Raw genomic sequence first — 20667 nt, 5'->3', positions numbered from 1 at the left:
GCCCAAAAGGCCACCTCCCTCCTAAGGGAAAAGGACCCCACGTGGTGATCCTAACCACCAACCATGCCCTGAAGTTGCAGGGTTCGCTCCGTGGGCACACCAACCTCGAGTGAGGAGGCCCTCCAACTCCATCATCCAGAGAGATAACCAGGGGCAACAGGGCACCATGACGACTCGTGTGAACATCACTTGACCTGGAGTTTCTCTCATAAAACAACAAGAGTGTGTCCCAAAAGAGTAGACTACTGCTTGCAGGACTTACTGCACCCAGAGGGGAGCTAATAATCTTGGCGGGGGAACCGTATATCACACTGTCACCATAGAAAAGCCTACAGACACTGTGCTGATGGTGGCCAATAAGACCGGCTGGACTCCTGTTTACTTCAAAAGGCTGTTGACTCAGTGGCCATCATGGTCCTTGATCACCACTGACCCTGGACTGTCTGGGAGTGGAGCGGGCAGGGCTCTGACACCTGGTGCTGTTTGTACATTAATTCAGGGGCCTAATTGAAGAAAGCGCAGACTACTGGTCAGAGCATCTAGGCTGGCAGAAACGGTCAGCCTAAGGTGGCCAAACAAATGTGGGGCGGGGTGAAACCGGCCCCCACAGCGTCTCTGCACATCTCTTTCCTGGACCCTTAAAGGTCATTAGAATCTATAACACTTCCAATGCTGGTGCTCAGGTGGACGAGCAGGGAGGCAGGGGTCCTGGGGACAATCAACGTCACCGGGAGGCTGCTGGGGAGAAGCTCTGACCCTCGCCCCAGGGTATGAGGGCTCCCAACTCAGCACTCAGCAGTTACAGAAGAAGGGTCTGCACCCTCAGCACTCCAAGAATGAGGAACGGGACAAAAGGCAGAGGAGGGGTTTGTCCCCAGCAAAGCCCATTAAAAATCCCTGGGAGATAAAAATAGAATCTGGGCAATAAAGTCAAGTCTAACCTTTTTTATCCTTTGTGCTTTGTCTAATTTCATGTGCTCCTAGGGTCCCGCATGCAGAGGTTCCACACCCGGCACTTCAGACCAGATTTCCTAGTGCAGAATGGCTGGGTCGACACCTCAGCTCCTGGGGCCCAGTGCAGACTCCGCGATATAGAGCCTGAGCTGCAGCCAACCCCGCCCTCGAGAGCTCCGCCCCCTCCCTCCCACTGACTCTGACAGGATCTCTACACAGCAGCCCAGCCCACAGCCCACGGGGTAGTGCATGCTCTCACCTCTCCATTCTCTGATCAAAATATAAAGTTTCCTTTGCTTGTGAACCAAACTCAGTCTCGATCTGTTGGCCCCAATGACACTGGGCAGGGGGACACTTGTTGGGGTCCACTCTGGAGGATCAGTAACAGAAATTGAGACTATTGTAACCTCAATGAACAGATGTGTGAGCCAAACTGTAGTTAACATAGAACAGTGTATAAGGCTCCGGTAAAATAAGATGTTTCTAACACTTCCATTTGATATTTCCATCACTTTATTATAAGCAAGTTCAGTGAAAAGGTTTGTCTTATTTGTCAGGTCAATATTAGAGAAACGAAGTGATTTCTTTCCAAGGATGTACATCTAATAATCTTGGTTAAACCTTCAATCTTGTTTTAAATGCTTTTCCATTGAAAATGATACCTCTCTTTCAGCTCCCCCATTTCTGAGAAGTATAAAATCTTATAATTTATTATTACCAAAGGGGAAAGGTGGGAGGAGGGATAAATTAACAGTTTGGGATTAACACATACACACTGCTATGTATAAAATAGATCATCAACAAGGAACTACTGTATAGCACAGGGAACTACACTCAACATTTTGCAATAACCTATAAGGGGAAATAATCTGAAAAAGAATAGATATTTTTATTGACATCATCTATCAATGACAGTTAAAGTGTAACCTAAGGGAAGCTGGTGGTGAGTGCTTCTGACCCTGAAGACTTCAATCATCTAAAGTTTGGACTCTGCCTACTTCCCAAGGCCCTTAATGAACATATGTGTAGCCGTAGCTTAAAAAATTCCCCAGTTTGGGTTTTGGAGAGACACTGATTTTGAAAAAGCCCTGGTGTTCTCCTTACATGAATGGGACTCTTCCTACTGCTAAAACATGTCTGTCACACCCAGAGGATGGTATACCGTCTGATCGGGAAGAGTTTGGAAAAGGCATCTCATCTCCTCATCTCCTGGTGCTCGGGTTCACCCCTCCAGCGTCTTTACTAACAGTCTCCCCACTTGGAGATGTCAGCACTGTCAACATCCTGTTGCGTACAGTTTGGAATTTGTCCAGAGGATGAAGCGGAAGGATGAGGAACAATGAGAGACAAGTCCTAGGTGTTCAGACAGGCACATGTCACTCTAATTTCCAATCAGGAAGACGAATTGACCAAAGGCTAGGGTTGCCCATGGAAACAGTATAGGGCTTGAGGAAATCCTGCTGCTTTGTGGCCAGTTCCCATAAACACAAGTTGAACAATGGAACTCAGGGGCAGTAAAATTCATGAAACTGCAGAGTTGAAAATATCCATCACTGAAAAATGTCTTGAGGAAAGTCAGAGAAAAGGACTTGTAAGCAAGGGAGAATGGCAGGAAAGGGATTTGAGGAGGTAGAAAGGACTCGCCATTAAGCACAAGAAAAGGAGCTGAACATTGCCAACATTGCAGTTGGCCAAAAAGGGTGTATGCGTTTTTTTCTGTATATATTCAAGAAAAGGGCATACACTTTTTTAGCCAACCAAACAGGTGGGCACTGGAAGTCAATACTACAAAAGATATCACTTCGCATCAGTCAGAAGAGCCATCCTCATAAAGCGTAAACAACAGAAATGCAGGACAGGGCAACGAGAAGAGGGAGCCCTGTGAGACTTATAGTGGAAATGTATATTGCCAACGGCCATTCTGGAGAAGTGTATTGTGTTTACTAAAGCATCTAAAAAATGAGCTACAGAGCATAGGGCACTTGCACTCATGGGTGTATATCTTGGGAAAAACAAAAATCGAGAGGACACAGGCACCCCAATGTTTACCCCCTCTCTGTTTAAAAGATCCTCAACTAGGATATAACTTAAATGTCTCTGGAGGGAAAAAATGGATAGAGATGTGGTACTTAGGTAGAGTGGAATATTATTCAGCCTGGAAATCAATGAAATATGGCCAGTTGTAACAACTCCGGAGGAGTTATGTATGATCATTCTAAGTGACATAATTCAAAAAGAAAAAGACACATATCATAAGATATCACTTAAAGGTGGAATCCAAAATGGCTACACATGAAATAAATTACAAAACAAAAACATAGTCAAATATGTAGAAAACACGCATAAGGCTGCTAAACGGGAAAGGTGGGGAGGGGTGAGGCATCATCCAGGAGGTTGAAATTAGCAAAGATACCATTCCAAATACCAAACTGATAATCAACAAGGCCTACACGGTAGCTAAAAGAACTGCACTCAGCACACTCAAGTCAGTGGAAAAGAATATATACGACTGGTAAGAATCTGAAAAAGAATTTATTGATGTCTCTCTGTACGTGAATCAAGTGGATGTACAGCAGCAAGAAACAGAGCTCTGAAAATCAGCTGTAACCAATATAGTAATAAATTGAAAAAAATAAATGACAGAGAGACAGAGAAAACCTCTTACAACTTTTCCTCAGGGACGGTGATGCAACATGGATTGAACACATCTAGACCCACAGCAGGATGAGACATAAGGCTGGAAACTGCGCTAAGAGAAATGTGAGGTTGGGTGAGGAAATGCACACCCTTTAAAGTAATACTACCTGGTGCCCATTCAATGGGTCCCAAATCTGCAGGTTCAAGGGATCTTCCTACAGCTAAAACATGCATGGAAAACCCAGAGGACTGTACACCATGTGATCGGGAGATGTGTCTAAAATGCAGCTCATTTATCCTCTCCTGGTGCTCCTGTTCACCATTCCAGCCACGTTACTTAGAATCTCCCCACTTGGAGAATCAGCACATTTCAACTTCTGTTTCACACATTTTGCAAATTGTGAGGAGGATGAATGGGAAGAGGGGGAACCAATGAGAGAATAGTTGTAGGGGGTTGGACGGGCACATATCAATCTAATTTCCCATTAAGAATAAGAATTGAAAAAGGGCTCAGATCGCCTCGCCGGAGCCAAAATAGGGCCTGAAGCAATCCTGCGGGTTTGAGGCCAGCTCACAAAAGAGCAACTTAAAAAATGGAGCTCAGGGTCACTGCAATTCACAAACCTGCAGAGTTATAAATGAAAACTAACGTCCAAAAATATGTTGAGGTAAGGCAAAGAAGAGGATCTGAATGCAAGACAGAATTGCAAGAAACAGATTTCAAGAGATAGATTGGACTCATCTTTAAAGCACATGAAAAGCGGCAGAATTTCGACAATGATGCAGTTGGCCCAAAAGGGCATATGCGTTTTTCCTGATTATATCCAGGAAAAAACGCATACACACTTTATGGGCAACGAAGCAAGCAAGCAATGCAAATGTGCACAACAAAGAAGTCTCATTTCCCACCGGTCAAAAGAGCCATCCTAAAAAATTGTAAAAACCAGAAATGCAGGACAGGCCATGGAGAACAGGGAGCCTTTATACGCTGATGGGCAGTGTGTGAACTGCCGAGAGCCACTCTGGAGAAGTGTATGGTGGTTCCTAAATCATCTAAAAAACAGAGCTACAGAGCATAGGACACTTCCAATCATGGGAGTATATCTAGGGAAGTCTAAAAATCAACAAGAAACAAGCACACCACAGTTTAGGGCTACTCTGTTTACAAGAACCTCAACTTCAGTACACCTTAAATATCCCAGGAAAGAGAACAATGGATAAAGAAGATGTGGTACTTATGTACAACGGAATATCTCTTCACCATGAAATCAATATAATAAGGCTAGTAGAAGGATAAAGAGTGGATTTAGGTCCGATAATACTACTTGAAATAAGTCAAACAGAAAAAGAAACATATCATAAGATATCACCTATAGAGGGAGGGTAAATATGGCTGCACAAGAAATGAATTACAGAACAGAACAGTGTCTCACATTTAGAAAACACACTTATGTCAGCTTAAGGAGAAAGGAGAGGTGGGGTGATGCATAAAACCAGAGTTTGAAATTAGCACAGATACCGTTCAATAAACCAAATAGGTATTAGACAAGATCTACACCTTGCTCAATGAACTGGCCTCAACACACCCTATACACCACAGAGAAATATATCTGAGTAATAAGAGTCTTAAAACCCATGTATTGATATATCTCCATAAGGGAATCAAGTGTGTGCAGAGCAGCACAAACACAGCAGTGAAAATGAGCTAAACCCCATTATAGAAATAAATTTTAAAAACAAAACGCAGAAACAATGAAAGAGAGAAAAATTCTTACAAAATTCGCTCAGGGGCTGTGATGCAACCTGGATTGACCACATATAAACCCACAGCTGGATAAGACATAAGGCTGGACACTTGGGGCTGAGAGGATTGGTGAGCTTTGGTGAGCAACTGCCGAAAGTTTAATGCAATACTTCATGCTGCTCATTCCAAGGGTCCCAACACTCCAGGTTGAAGGGAATCTTCCTACAGCTAAACCATGCTTGGGAAACCCAGCGACTGGCATACCATATGATCGGGAAAGGTTTCTAAAACGCACCTCATTTTTCCTCTCCTGGGGCTCCGGATCGACATTCCAGCCGCTTTACTAACAACATCCCCACAAGGAGAGTCAATGCCTTTAAGTTCTGGTATCGCACAGTCTGCAGTTAGTGCGGAGGATGAATGGGAATAGAGGGAACCAGCGAGAAACTAGCTGTAGCGGTTTCAATGGGCACATGTCACTCTAATTTCACATCAGTAAGAAGAATTAACCAAAGGCAGAGCAAGGTGCCCCAGAAGAATAGGGCCTGAAGGAATCCTGTGGTTATGAGGCAAGATCACAAAAATAAGAGCTGAAAAATGGAGCTAAGGACCACTGCAATTCAAAAACCTGCAGAGTTATAAAGGCCAACTACTTTCAAAAAATATACTGAGGTAACACTATGAAGAGTCAATGAAAGCAAGGCAGAATTGCAGGAAACCGATTTCAGGAGGTAGACTGGAATTGCATTGAAAACATATGAAGAAAGTCAGAACCTCGACAATGATGCACATGGCCAAAAAAGGCGTATGCGTTTTTTCCTGAATATATTCAGGAAAAAACGCATACGCACTTTTTGGCCAACCAAGCAAGCTTGCAAAGGAAATCTGCACTACAATGAAGTCTCACTTCCCCCCGGTCAAAAGGGCCATCTGAAAAAAGTGTAAAATCCAGAAAGGCAGGACAGGCCATGGAGAACTGGGAGCCTTGTTATGCTGATGGGCGGGATGTAAGTTGCCAACAGCACTTGGGAGAAATGTATGGTGTTTCCTGAAATATCTAAAAAACAAAGCAACAGAGCCTAGGGCACTTCCACTTATGGTCCTATAGCTTAGGGAAATTAAAATCAAAAAGACACAGCCACCCCAAAGTTTGGGACGCCTCTGTTTACAAGAACCTCGTTTACGGGACAAGTTCAATATCGCAGAAAGTGAAAACTGGATGAAGAAGTTGTGGTACTTACGTACAATGCAATATCACTCAGCAATGAAATCTATGTCATCAGGCCCATAGCAGCATAATGAGTGGATTCAGGTATGATGATTCTAACTGAAATAAGTCACACAGAAAAAGAAACATCATAAGATATCACTAATACACGGAACGTAAACTTGGCTACACAGGAACTGAATTACAAAACAGAACAGGGTCTCAAATTTAGAAAACTAACCTATGCTTGCTTAAGGGGAAAGGTGAGTTGGGGTGCTGCATAAAACCAGAGATTGAAATGAGCACAGATAAAATTCCTTAAGCCAAATATGGAATAGACAAGAGCTACTCCTTGCTCAATGAAATGGACTCAACACCCCATATTAAACGCCTAAGAATGTACCTGACTAGTAAGTATCTTAAAACCTATGGATTGCTATGTCTCCGAAAGAGAATCAAGCGTGTGTACAGGGGCATAAACGCAGCAGTGATAGGATTGGAGAGGTTCGGTGAGCAAATGAAGACCCTTTGAAGTCATATTGCATGGTACCCATTCCACGGGTCTCAACTCTCCAGGTTTAAGGGATTCTTCCTTCAGCTAAAACATGCATGTGGAACCCAGAGTATGATCAACCGTGTGATCGGGAGACGTGTTCAAATATGTCTCAGTTTTCATACCCTGGTACTCGGGTGCAACATTCCAGACGCTTTACTAACACTCTCCCGACTTGGAGAGTCAGTGCCTTTAACCTCCTGTTTGGCCCAGTTTGCAATTTCTGCGGAAGATGAACAGGAATAGGGAGAACCAATGAGAGACTAGTTGGAGGTGTCTGGACGGGCAAATTTAACTCTCTTTTCCCACCAGGCAGAGGAATTAACCAAAGGCTCAGCGTGCCGTGCCGGAACCAGATTAGGGCCTGAAGCCATCCTGCGGTGTTGCGGCCAGCTCACAAGAAAGCGAGTTGAAGAAAGGAGCTCAGGGGCACTGTAATGCACAAACCTGCAGAGTTATAAATGACAGCTATCGTCCAAAAATAGACTGAAGTAAGGCTGCCAAGAGGACTTGAAAGCGGGGCAGAATTGCAGGAAACCGATTTCAGGAGGTAGACTGGAATTGCATAGAAAGCATAGGAAAAGAGGCAGAACGTCCACAATGATGCACTTGGCCAAAAAGGGCGTATGCGTTTTTTCCTGAATATATTCAGGAAAAAACGCATACGCCCTTTTTGGCCAACCAAGCAAGCTTGCAAAGGAAATCTACACTACAATGAAGTCTCACTTCCCCCCAGTCAAAACGGTCATCTGAAAATAGTGTAAAATCCAGAAAGGCAGGACAGGCCATGGAGAACTGGGAGCCTTGTTATGCTGATGGGCGGGATGTAAATTGCCAACAGACACTCGGGAGAAGTGTATGGTGTTTCCTGAAACATCTATAAAACAAAGCAACAGAGCCTTTGGCACTTCCACTTATGGTCCTATAGCTTAGGAAAGTAAAATCAAAAAGACACAGCCACCCCAATGTTTGGAACGGCTCTGTTTACAAGAACCTCGTTTACAGAACAAGTTCAACATCGCAGAAAGTGAAAAATGGATAAAGAAGTTGTGGTACTTACTTACAAAGCAATATCACTCAGCAATGAAATCTATGTCATCAGGCCCGTAGCAGCATAATGAGTGGATTCAGGTACAATGATTCTAACTGAAATAAGTCACACAGAAAAAGAAACATCATAAGATATCACTAATACACGGAATGTAAACTTGGCTACACAGGAACTGAATTCCAAAACAGAACAGGGTCTCTAATTTAGAAAACCAACTTATGCTTGCTTAAGGGGAAAGGTGAGTTGTGGAGCTGCATAAAACCAGAGATTGAAATGAGCACAGATAAAGTTCCTTAAGCCAAATATGGAATAGACAAGAGCTACTCCTTGCTCAATGAAATGAACTCAACAACCCATATTAAACGCCTAAGAATGTACCTGACTAGTAAGTATCTTAAAACCTAAGGATTGCTATGTCTCCAAAAGAGAATCAAGCATGTGTACAGGGGCATAAACGCAGCAGTGATAGGATTGGAGAGGTTCGGTGAGCAAATGAAGACCCTTTGAAGTCATATTGCATGGTACCCATTCCACAGGTCTCAACTCTCCAGGTTTAAGGTATTCTTCCTTCAGCTAAATCATGCATGTGGAACCTAGAGTATGATCAACCATGTGATCGGGAGACGTGTTCAAATATGTCTCAGTTTTCGTACCCTGGTACTCGGGTGCAACATTCCAGACGCTTTACTAACACTCTCCCGACTTGGAGAGTCAGTCCCTTTAACCTTCTGTTTGGCCCAGTTTGCAATTTATGCGGAAGATGAACAGGAATAGCGAGAAACAATGAGAGAGTATCTGGAGGTGTCTGGACGTGTAAATTTAACTCTCATTTCCCACCAGGAAGAGGAATTAACCAAAGGCTCAGCGTGCGGTGCCGGGACCAGATTAGGGCCTGAAGCCATCCTGCGGTGTTGCGGCCAGGTCACAAGAAAGCGAGTTGAAGAAAGGAGCTCAGGGGCACTGTAATTCACAAACCTGCAGAGTTATAAATGACAGCTATCGTCCAAAAATATACTGAAGTAAGGCTGCCAAGAGGACTTGAAAGCGGGGCAGAATTGCAGGAAACCGATTTCAGGAGGTAGACTGGAATTGCATTGAAAGGATAGGAAAAGAGGCAGAACGTCCACAATGATGCACTTGGCCAAAAAGGGCGTATGCGCTTTTTCCTGAATATATTCAGGAAAAAACGCATACGCCCTTTTTGGCCAACCAAGCAAGCTTGCAAAGGAAATCTGCACTACAATGAAGTCTCAATTCCCCCGGTCAAAAGGGCCTTCTGAAAAAAGTGTAAAATCCAGAAAGGCAGGACAGGCCATGGAGAACTGGGAGCCTTGTTATGCTGATGGGCGGGATGGAAATTGCCAACAGACACTCGGGAGAAGTGTATGGTGTTTCCTGAAACATCTAAAAAACAAAGCAACAGAGCCTAGGGCACTTCCACTTATGTTCCTATAGCTTAGGGAAATTAAAATCAAAAAGACACAGCCACCCCAAAGTTTGGGACGCCTCTGTTTACAAGAACCTTATTTACCGTACATGTTCAATATCACAGAAAGTGAAAAATGGATAAAGAACTTGTGGTACTTACGTACAATGCAGTATCACTCAGCAATGAAATCTATGTCATCAGGCCCGTAGCAGCATAATGAGTGGATTCAGGTACGATGATTCTAACTGAAATAAGTCACACAGAAAAAGAAACATCATAAGATATCACTAATACACGGAATGTAAACTTGGCTACACAGGAACTGGATTCCAAAACAGAACAGGATCTCAAATTTAGAAAACCAACTTATGCTTGCTTAAGGGGAAAGGTGAGTTGGGGTGCTGCATGAAACCAGAGATTGAAATGAGCACAGATAAAGTTCCTTAAGCCAAATATGGAATAGACAAGAGCTACTCCTTGCTCAACGAAATGGACTCAACATCCCATATTAAACACCTAAGAATGTACCTGACTAGTAAGTATCTTAAAACCTATGGATTGCTATGTCTCCAAAAGAGTATCAAGCGTGTGTACAGGGGCAAAAAAGCAGCAGTTTTAGGATTGGAGTGGTTCGTTGATCAAATGAAGTCCCTTTGAAGTCATATTGCATGGTACCCATTACACAGGTCTCAAATCTCCAGGTTTAAAGTATTCTTCCTTCAGCTAAAACATGCATGTGGAACCCAGAGTATGATCAACCGTGTGACCGGGAGACATGTTCAAATATGTCTCAGTTTTCCTCGCCTGGTACTCGGGTGCAACATTCCAGATGCTTTACTAACACTCTCCCCACTTGGAGAGTCAGCACCTTTAACCTCCTGTTTGGCCCAGTTTGCAATTTCTGCGGAAGATGAACAGGAATAGCGAGAACCAATCAGAGACTAGCTGGAGGTGTCCGGACGGGCAAATTTAACTCTCATTTCCCACCAGGAAGAGGAAATAACCAAAGGCTCAATGTGCCGTGCCGGAACCAGATTAGGGCCTGAAGCCATCCTGCGGTGTTGCGGCCAGCTCAAAAGAAAGCGAGTTGAAGAAAGGAGCTCAGGGGCACTGTAATTCACAAACCTGCAGAGTTATAAATGACAGCTATCGTCCAAAAATATACTGAAGTAAGGCTGCCAAGAGGACTTGGAAGCGGGGCAGAATTGCAGGAAACCGATTTCAGGAGGTAGACTGGAATTGCTTTGAAAGCATAGGAAAAGAGGCAGAACGTCCACAATGATGCACTTGGCCAAAAAGGGCGTATGCGTTTTTTCCTGAATATATTCAGGAAAAAACGCATACGCCCTTTTTGGCCAACCAAGCAAGCTTGCAAAGGAAATCTGCACTACAATGAAGTCTCACTTCCCCCCGGTCAAAAGGGCCATCTGAAAAAAGTGTAAAATCCAGACAGGCAGGACAGGCCATGGAGAACTGGGAGCCTTGTTATGCTGATGGGCGGGATGTAAATTGCCAACAGACACTCGGGAGAAGTGTATGGTGTTTCCTGAAACATCTAAAAAACAAAGCAACAGAGCCTAGGGCACTTCCACTTATGGTCCTAGAGCTTAGGGAAATTAAAATCAAAAAGACACAGCCACCCCAAAGTTTGGGACGCCTCTGTTTACAAGAACGTCGTTTACAGTACAAGTTCAACATCGCAGAAAGTGAAAAATGGATAAAGAAGTTGTGGTATTTACTTACAAAGCAATATCACTCAGCAATGAAATCTATGTCATCAGGCCCTTAACAGCACAATGAGTGGATTCAGGTATGATGATTCTAACTGAAATAAGTCACACAGAAAAAGAAACATCATAAGATATCAGTAATACACGGAATGTAAACTTGGCTACACAGGAACTGAATTACAGAACAGAACAGTGTCTCAAATTTAGAAAACCAACTTATGCCTGTTATGGGAAAAGGTGAGTTGGGGTGCTGCATAAAACCAGAGATTGAAATGAGCACAGATAAAGTTCCTTAAGCCAAATATGGAATAGACAAGAGCTACTCCTTGCTCAACGAAATTGACTCAACACCGCATATTAAATGCCTAAGAATGTACCTGACTAGTAAGTATCTTAAAACCTATGGATTGCTATGTCTCCAAAAGAGAATCAAGCGTGTGTACAGGTGCATAAACGAGCAGTGATAGGACTGGAGAGGTTCGGTGAGCAAATGAAGACCCTTTGAAGTCATATTGCATGGTACCCATTCCACGGGTCTCAACTCTCCAGGTTTAAGGTATTCTTCCTGAAGCTAAAACATGCATGTGGAACCCAGAGTATGATCAACCGTGTGAACGGGAGACGTGTTCAAATATGTCTCAGTTTTCCTCCCCTGGTACTCGGGTGCAACATTCCAGACACTTTACTAACACTCTCCACACTTGGAGAGTAAGTGCCTTTAACCACCTGTTTGGCCCAGTTTGCAATTTCTGCGGAAGATGAACAGGAATAGGGAGAACCAATGAGAGACTAGCTGGAGGTGTCTGGACGGGCAAATTTAACTCTCATTTCCCACCAGGAAGAGGAAATAACCAAAGGCTCAGCATGCTGTGCCGGAACCAGATTAGGGCCTGAAGCCATCCTGCGGTGCTGCGGCCAGCTCACAAGAAAGAGAGTTGAGGAAAGGAGCTCAGGGGCACTGTAATTCACAAACCTGCAGAGTTATAAATGACAGCTATCGTCCAAAAATATACTGAAGTAAGGCTGCCAAGAGGACTTGAAAGCGGGGCAGAATTGCAGGAAACCGATTTCAGAAGGTAGACTGGAATTGCATTGAAAGCATAGGAAAAGAGGCAGAACGTCCACAATGATGCACTTGGCCAAAAAGGGCGTATGCGTTTTTCCCTGAATATATTCAGGAAAAAACGCATACGCACTTTTTGGCCAACCAAGCAAGCTTGCAAAGGAAATCTGCACTACAATGAAGTCTCACTTCCCCCCGGTCAAAAGGGCCATCTGAAAAAAGTGTAAAATCCAGAAAGGAAGGACAGGCCATGGAGAACTGGGAGCCTTGTTATGCTGATGGGCGGGATGTAAATTGCCAACAGACACTCGGGAGAAGTGTATGGTGTTTCCTGAAACATCTAAAAACCAAAGCAACAGAGCCTAGGGCACTTCCACTTATGGTCCTATAGCTTAGGGAAATTAAAATCAAAAAGACAGAGCTACCCCAAAGTTAGGGACGCCTCTGTTTACAAGAACCTCGTTTACCATACAAGTTCAATATCACAGAAATTGAAAAATGGATAAAGTACTTATGGTACTTACGTACAATGCAGTATCACTCAGCAATGAAATCTATGTCATCAGTCCCTTAGCAGCATAATGAGTGGATTCAGGTACCATGATTCTAACTGAAATAAGTCACACAGAAAAAGAAACATCATAAGCTATCACTAATACATGGAATGTAAACTTGGCTACACAGGAAGTGAATTCCAAAACAGAACAGGGTCTCAAATTTAGAAAAGCAACTTATGCTTGCTTAAGGGGAAAGGTGAGTTGGGGTGCTGCATAAAACCAGAGATTGAAATGAGCACAGATAAAGTTCCTTACGCTAAATATGGAACAGACAATAGCTACTACTTGTTCAACGAAATGGACTCAACACCCGATATTAAACGCCTAAGAATGTACCTGACTATTAAGTATCTTAAAACCTATGGATTGCTATGTCTCCAAAAGAGAATCAAGCGTGTGTACAGCGGCATAAATGCAACAGTGATAGGACTGGAGAGCTTTGTGAGCAAATGAAGACCCTTTGAAGTCATACTGCATGGTACGCATTCCACGGGTCTCAACTCTCCAGGTTTAACGTACTCTTCCTTCAGCTAAAACATGCATGTGGAACCTAGAGTATGATCAACCATGTGATCAGGAGACGTGTTCAAATATGTCTCAGTTTTCGTACCCAGGTACTCGGGTGCAACATTCCAGACGCTTTACTAACACTCTCCCGACTTGGAGAGTCAGTCCCTTTAACCTCCTGTTTGGCCCAGTTTGCAATTTCTGCGGAAGATGAACAGGAATAGCGAGAACCAATGAGAGACTAGCTGGAGGTGTCTGGACGGGCAAATTTAACTCTCAATTCCCACCAGGAAGAGGAAATAACCAAAGGCTCAGTGTGCCGTGCCGAAAGCAGATTAGGGCCTGAAGCCATCCTGCGGTGTTGCGGCCAGCCCAAAAGAAAGCGAGTTGAAGAAAGGAGCTCAGGGGCACTGTAATTCACAAACCTGCAGAGTTATAAATGACAGCTTTTATCCAAAAATATACTGAAGTAAGGCTGCCAAGAGGACTTGAAAGCGGGGCAGAATTGCAGAAAACCGATTTCAGGAGGTAGACTGGAATTGCATTGAAAGCATAGGAAAAGAGGCAGAACATCCACAATGATGCACTTGGCCAAAAAGGGCGTATGCGTTTTTTCCTGAATATATTCAGGAAAAAACGCATACGCCCTTTTTGGCCAACCAAGCAAGCTTGCAAAGGAAATCTGCACTACAATGAAGTCTCACTTCCACGCGCTCAAAAGGGCCATCTGAAAAAAAGTATAAAATCCAGAAAGGCAGGACAGGCCATGGAGAACTGGGAGCCTTGTTATGCTGATGGGCGGGATGTAAATTGCCAACAGACACTCTGGAGAAGTGTATGGTGTTTCCTGAAACATCTATAAAACAAAGCAACAGAGCCTAGGGCACTTCCACTTATGGACCTATAGCTTAGGGAAGTAAAATCAAAAAGACGCAGCCACCCCAAAGTTTGGGACGCCTCTGTTTACAAGAACCTCGTTTACAGTACAAGTTCAACATCGCAGAAAGTGAAAAATGAATAAAGAAGTTGTGGTATTTACTTACAAAGCAATATCACTCAGCAATGAAATCTATGTCATCAGGCCCTTAGCAGCACAATGAGTGGATTCAGGTATGATGATTCAAACTGAAATAAGTCACACAGAAAAAGAAACATCATAAGATATCACTAATACACGGAATGTAAACTTGGCTACACAGGAACTGAATTACAGAACAGAACAGGGTCTCAAATTTAGAAAACCAACTTATGCTTGCTTAAGGGTAAAGGAGAGTTGGGGTGCTGCATAAAACCAGAGATTGAAATGAGCACAGATAAAGTTCCTTAAGCCAAATATGGAATAGACAAGAGCTACTCCTTGCTCAACGAAATGGACTCAACACCGCATATTAAACGCCTAAGAATGTACCTGACTAGTAAGTATCTTAAAACCTATGGAATGCTATGTCTCCAAAAGTGAATCAAGCGTGTGTAGAGGGGCATAAACGCAGCAGTGATAGGATTGGAGAGCTTCGGTGTGCAAATGAAGACCCTTTGAAGTCATATTGCATGGTACCCATTCCACGGGTCTCAACTCCCCAGGTTTAAGGTATTCTTCCTTCAGCTAAAACATGCATGTGGAACCCAGAGTATGATCAACCGTGTGAACGGGAGACGTGTTCAAATATGTCTCAGTTTTCCTCCCCTGGTACTAGGGTGCAACATTCCAGACGCTTTACTAACACTCTCCCCACTAGGAGAGTCAGCGCCTTTAACCACCTGTTTGGCCCAGTTTGCATTTTCTGCGGAAGATGTACAGGAATAGGGAGAACCAATGAGAGACTAGCTGGAGGTGTCTGGACGGGCAAATTTAACTCTCATTTCCCACCAGGAAGAGGAATTAACCAAAGGCTCAGCGTGCCATGCCGGAAGCACATTAGGGCTTGAAGACATCCTGCGGTGTTGCGGCCAGCTCACAAGAAAGCGAGTTGAAGAAAGGAGCTCAGGGGCACTGTAATTCACAAACCTGCAGAGTTGTAAATGACAGCTATCGTCCAAAAATACACTGAAGTAAGGCTGCCAAGAGGACTTGAAAGCGGGGCAGAGTTGCAGGAAACTGATTTCAGGAGGTAGACTGGAATTGCATTGAAAGCATAGGAAAAGAGGCAGAACGTCCACGATGATGCACTTGGCCAAAAAGGGCGTATGCGTTTTTTCCTGAATATATTCAGGAAAAAACGCATACGCCCTTTTTGGCCAACCAAGCAAGCTTGCAAAGGAAATCTGCACTACAATGAAGTCTCACTTCCCCCCGGTCAAAAGGGCCATCTGAAAAAAGTGTAAAATCCAGAAAGGCAGGACAGGCCATGGAGAACTGGGAGCCTTGTTATGCTGATGGGCGGGATGTAAATTGCCAACAGACACTCGGGAGAAGTGTATGGTGTTTCCTGAAACATCTAAAAAACAAAGCAACAGAGCCTAGGGCACTTCCACTTATGGTCCTATAGCTTAGGGAAATTAAAATAAAAAAGACACAGCCACCCCAAAGTTTGGGACGCCTCTGTTTACAAGAACCTCGTTTACAGTACAAGTTCAATATCACAGAAAGTGAAAAATGGATAAAGAACTTGTGGTACTTACATACAATGCAGTATCACTCAGCAATGAAATCTATGTCATCAGGCCCATAGCAGCATAATGAGTGGATTCAGGTACGATGATTCTAACTGAAATAAGTCACACAGAAAAAGAAACATCATAAGATATCACTAATACACGGAATGTAAACTTGGCTACACAGGAACTGAATTCCAAAACAGAACAGGGTCTCAAATTTAGAAAACCAACTTATGCTTGCTTAAGGGGAAAGGTGAGTTGGGGTGCTGCATAAAACCAGAGATTGAAATGAGCACAGATAAAGTTCCTTAAGCCAAATATGGAATAGACAAGAGCTACTCCTTGCTCAACGAAATGGACTCAACACCCCATATTAAACGCCTAAGAATGTACCTGACTAGTAAGTATCTTAAAACCTATGGATTGCTATGTCTCCAAAAGAGAATCAAGCATGTGTACAGGGGCATAAATGCAACAGTGATAGGATTGGAGAGGTTCGGTGAGCAAATGAAGACCCTTTGAAGTCATATTGCATCTTACCCATTACACGGGTCTCAACTCTCCAGCTTTAAGGTATTCTTCCTTCAGCTAAAACATGCATGTGGAACCCAGAGTATGATCAACCGTGTGAATGGGAGACGTGTTCAAATATGTCTCAGTTTTCCTCCCCTGGTACTCGGGTGCAACATTCCAGATGCTTTACTAACACTCTCCCCACTTGGAGAGTCCGCAAGTTTAACCTCCTGTTTGGCCCAGTTTGCAATTTCTGCGGAAGATGAACAGGAATAGCGAGAACCAATGAGAGACTAGCTGGAGGTGTCTGGACGGGCAAATTTAACTCTCATTTCCCACCAGGAAGAGGAAATAACCAAAGGCTCAGCGTGCCGTGCCGGAACCAGATTAGGGCCTGAAGCCATCCTTCGGTGTTGCGGCCAGCTCAAAAGAAAGCGAGTTGAAGAAAGGAGCTCAGGGGCACTGTAATTCACAAACCTGCAGAGTTATAAATGACAGCTATCGTCCAAAAATAGACTGAAGTAAGGCTGCCAAGAGGACTTGAAAGCGGGGCAGAATTGCAGGAAACCGATTTCAGGAGGTAGACTGGAATTGCATTGAAAGCATAGGAAAAGAGGCAGAGCGTCCACAATGATGCACTTGGCCAAAAAGGGCATATGCGTTTTTTCCTGAATATATTCAGGAAAAAACGCATAAGCACTTTTTGGCCAACCAAGCAAGCTTGCAAAGGAAATCTGCACTACAATGAAGTCTCACTTACTCCCTGTCAAAAGGCCCATCTGAAAAAAGTGTAAAATCCAGAAAGGCAGGACAGGCCATGGAGAACTGGGAGCCTTGTTATGCTGATGGGCGGGATGTAAATTGCCAACAGACACGCGGGAGAAATGTATGGTGTTTCCTGAAACATCTAAAAAACAAAGCAACAGAGCCTAGGGCACTTCCACTTATGGTCCTATAGCTTAGGGAAATTAAAATCAAAAAGACACAGCCACCCCAAAGTTTGGGACACCTCTGTTTACAAAAACCTCCTTTACAGTACAAGTACAACATCGCAGAAAGTGAAAAATGGATAAAGAAGTTGTGGTATTTACTTACAAAGCAATATCACTCAGCAATGAAATCTATGTCATCAGGTCCTTAGCAGCACAATGAGTGGATTCAGGTATGATGATTCTAACTGAAATAAGTCACACAGAAAAAGAAACATCATAAGATATCAGTAATACACAGAATGTAAACTTGGCTACACAGGAACTGAATTACAGAACAGAACAGGGTCTCAAATTTAGAAACCCAACTTATGCTTGCTTAAGGGGAAAGGTGAGTTGGGGTGCTGCATGAAACCAGAGATTGAAATGAGCACAGATAAAGTTCCTTAAGCCAAATATGGAATAGACAAGAGCTACTCCTTGCTCAACGAAATGGACTCAACACCCCATATTAAACGCCTAAGAATGTACCTGACTAGTAAGTATCTTAAAACCTATGGATTGCTATGTCTCCAAAAGAGAATCAAGCGTGTGTACAGGGGCATAAACGCAGCAGTTTTAGGATTGGAGAGGTTCGGTGAGCAAATGAAGACCCTTTGAAGTCATATTGCATGGTACCCATTACACGGGTCTCAACTCTCCAGGTTTAAGGTATTCTTCCTTCAGCTAAAACATGCATGTGGAACCCAGAGTATGATCAACCGTGTGAATGGGAGACGTGTTCAAATATGTCTCAGTTTTCATACCCTGGTACTCGGGTGCAACATTCCAGACGCTTTACTAACACTCTCCCCACTTGGAGAGTCAGCGCCTTTAACCTCCTGTTTGGCCCAGTTTGCAATTTCTGCGGAAGATGAACAGGAATAGCGAGAACCAATGAGAGACTAGCTGGAGGTGTCTGGACGGGCAAATTTAACTCTCATTTCCCACCAGGAAGAGGAATTAACCAAAGGCTCAGCATGCCGTGCCGGAACCAGATTAGGGCCTGAAGCCATCCTGCGGTGTTGTGGCCAGCTGAAAAGAAAGCGAGTTGAAGAAAGGAGCTCAGGGGCACTGTAATTCACAAACCTGCAGAGTTATAAATGACAGCTATCGTCCAAAAATATACTGAAGTAAGGCTGCCAAGAGGACTTGAAAGCGGGGCAGAATTGCAGGAAACCGATTTCAGCAGGTAGACTGGAATTGCATTTAAAGCATAGGAAAAGAGGCAGAACGTCCACAATGATGCACTTGGCCAAAAAGGGCGTATGCGTTTTTTCCTGAATATATTCAGGAAAAAACGCATACGCCCTTTTTGGCCAACCAAGCAAGCTTGCAAAGGAAATCTGCACTACAATGAAGTCTCACTTCCACAAGGTCAAAAGGGCCACCTGAAAAAAGTGTAAAATCCAGAAAGGCAGGACAGGCCATGGAGAACTGGGAGCCTTGTTATGCTGATGGGCGGGATGTAAATTGCCAACAGCCACTCGGGAGAAGTGTATGGTGTTTCCTGAAACATCTAACAAACAAAGCAACAGAGCCTAGGGCACTTCCACTTATGGTCCTATAGCTTAGGGAAATGAAAATCAAAAAGACACAGCCACCCCAAAGTTTGGGACGGCTCTGTTTACAAGAACCTCGTTTACAGTACAAGTTCAATATCGCAGAAAGTGAAAAATGGATAAAGAACTTGTGGTACTTACGTACAATGCAATATCACTCAGCAATGACATCTATATCATCAGGCCCGTAGCAGCATAATGAGTGGATTCAGGTATGATGATTCTAACTGAAATAAATCACACAGAATAAAAACATCATAAGATATCACTAATACACGGAATGTGAACTTGGCTACACATTAACTGAGTTACAAAACAGAACAGGGTCTCAAGTTTAGAAAACCAACTTATGTTTGCTTAAGGGGGAAGGTGAGTTGGGGTGCTGCATAAAACCAGAGTTTGAAATTAGCACAGATACCGTTCCATAAGCCAAATATGTAATAGACAAGACCTACCCCTTGCTCAACAAAATGGACTCAACAATGAGGTATCACCTCACACCTGATAGAATGGGCATCATCAGAAAATCTACAAACAAAAATGCTGGAAAGGGTGTGGAGAAAAGGAACACTCTTCCACTATTGTTGGGAATATAAATTGATACAGTCACTATGGAGAACAATATGGAGTTTCTTAAGAAACTAACAATAGAATTACCATATGATACAGCAATCCCAGTTCTGGACATATACCCAGACAAAACCATAAATCAAAAAGAGACATTCACCACAATGTTCATTGCATCACTATTTACAATATCGAGGTAATTGAAGCAATCTAAATGCCCACAGACAGACGAATGCATAAAGCTGTGGTACATATATAAAATGGAATATTACTAAGCCACGAAAAGGAATGAAATTGGGTCATTTGTAGAGACGTCGATGGATCTAGAGACTGTCATACAGAGTGAAGTAAGTCAGAAAGAGAAAAACAAATCTTGTATATTCATGCATATATGTGGAACCTAGAAAAACTGTACAGATTAACCATTTTGCAAGGCATAAATAGAGCAACAGATGTAGACAACAAACGTATGGACAACAAGGGGGGAAAGCTGTTGGGGGGGTGGTGGTGGGAGGAGTTGAGAGACTGGGATTGGCATGTATACATTTATATGTATAAAATAGATAACCAATAAGAACCTGCTGTATAAAAATATAAAATAAAATTCAAAATTAAAAAGAAATAAAATTTAAAAAATAAAACAGAAAAAACAATTATTCTCTTCACATACATGTATTTATATGAATAAATTATTTCCATGCTTATATCTGTAAATACAAAAAAGAGGAATAAAACCTACCTTGAATCAAAAACGAAAAAGAGAAAAAAAACACAGAACCCACCAGTTCCACAGAGGAAAACCGTATCAGGGCACTTGCTCCAGTTGTAAACAATTCTGAAGTTGGTCAGTGGTGGGGAATCGTCTCCCATTCAGCCAGCAGCCCCCACGCAACAAGCGTCCTCATTGCAAAGCTGGGGCACCGTGCCGAGGCATCTGTGAGTAAACGTGAGCTGAGCCCCAGGCCAGTTGCTGCTGAACTATTCCCACCCGTCCCAGGTAAAACACCTGAATATATACAAGGACTTGAAA

This window comes from Stenella coeruleoalba, assembly GCF_951394435.1.
Source record: "Stenella coeruleoalba genome assembly, chromosome: 8".
Lineage (NCBI taxonomy): Eukaryota > Metazoa > Chordata > Mammalia > Artiodactyla > Delphinidae > Stenella > Stenella coeruleoalba.
This window is presented reverse-complemented; position numbering follows the sequence as displayed.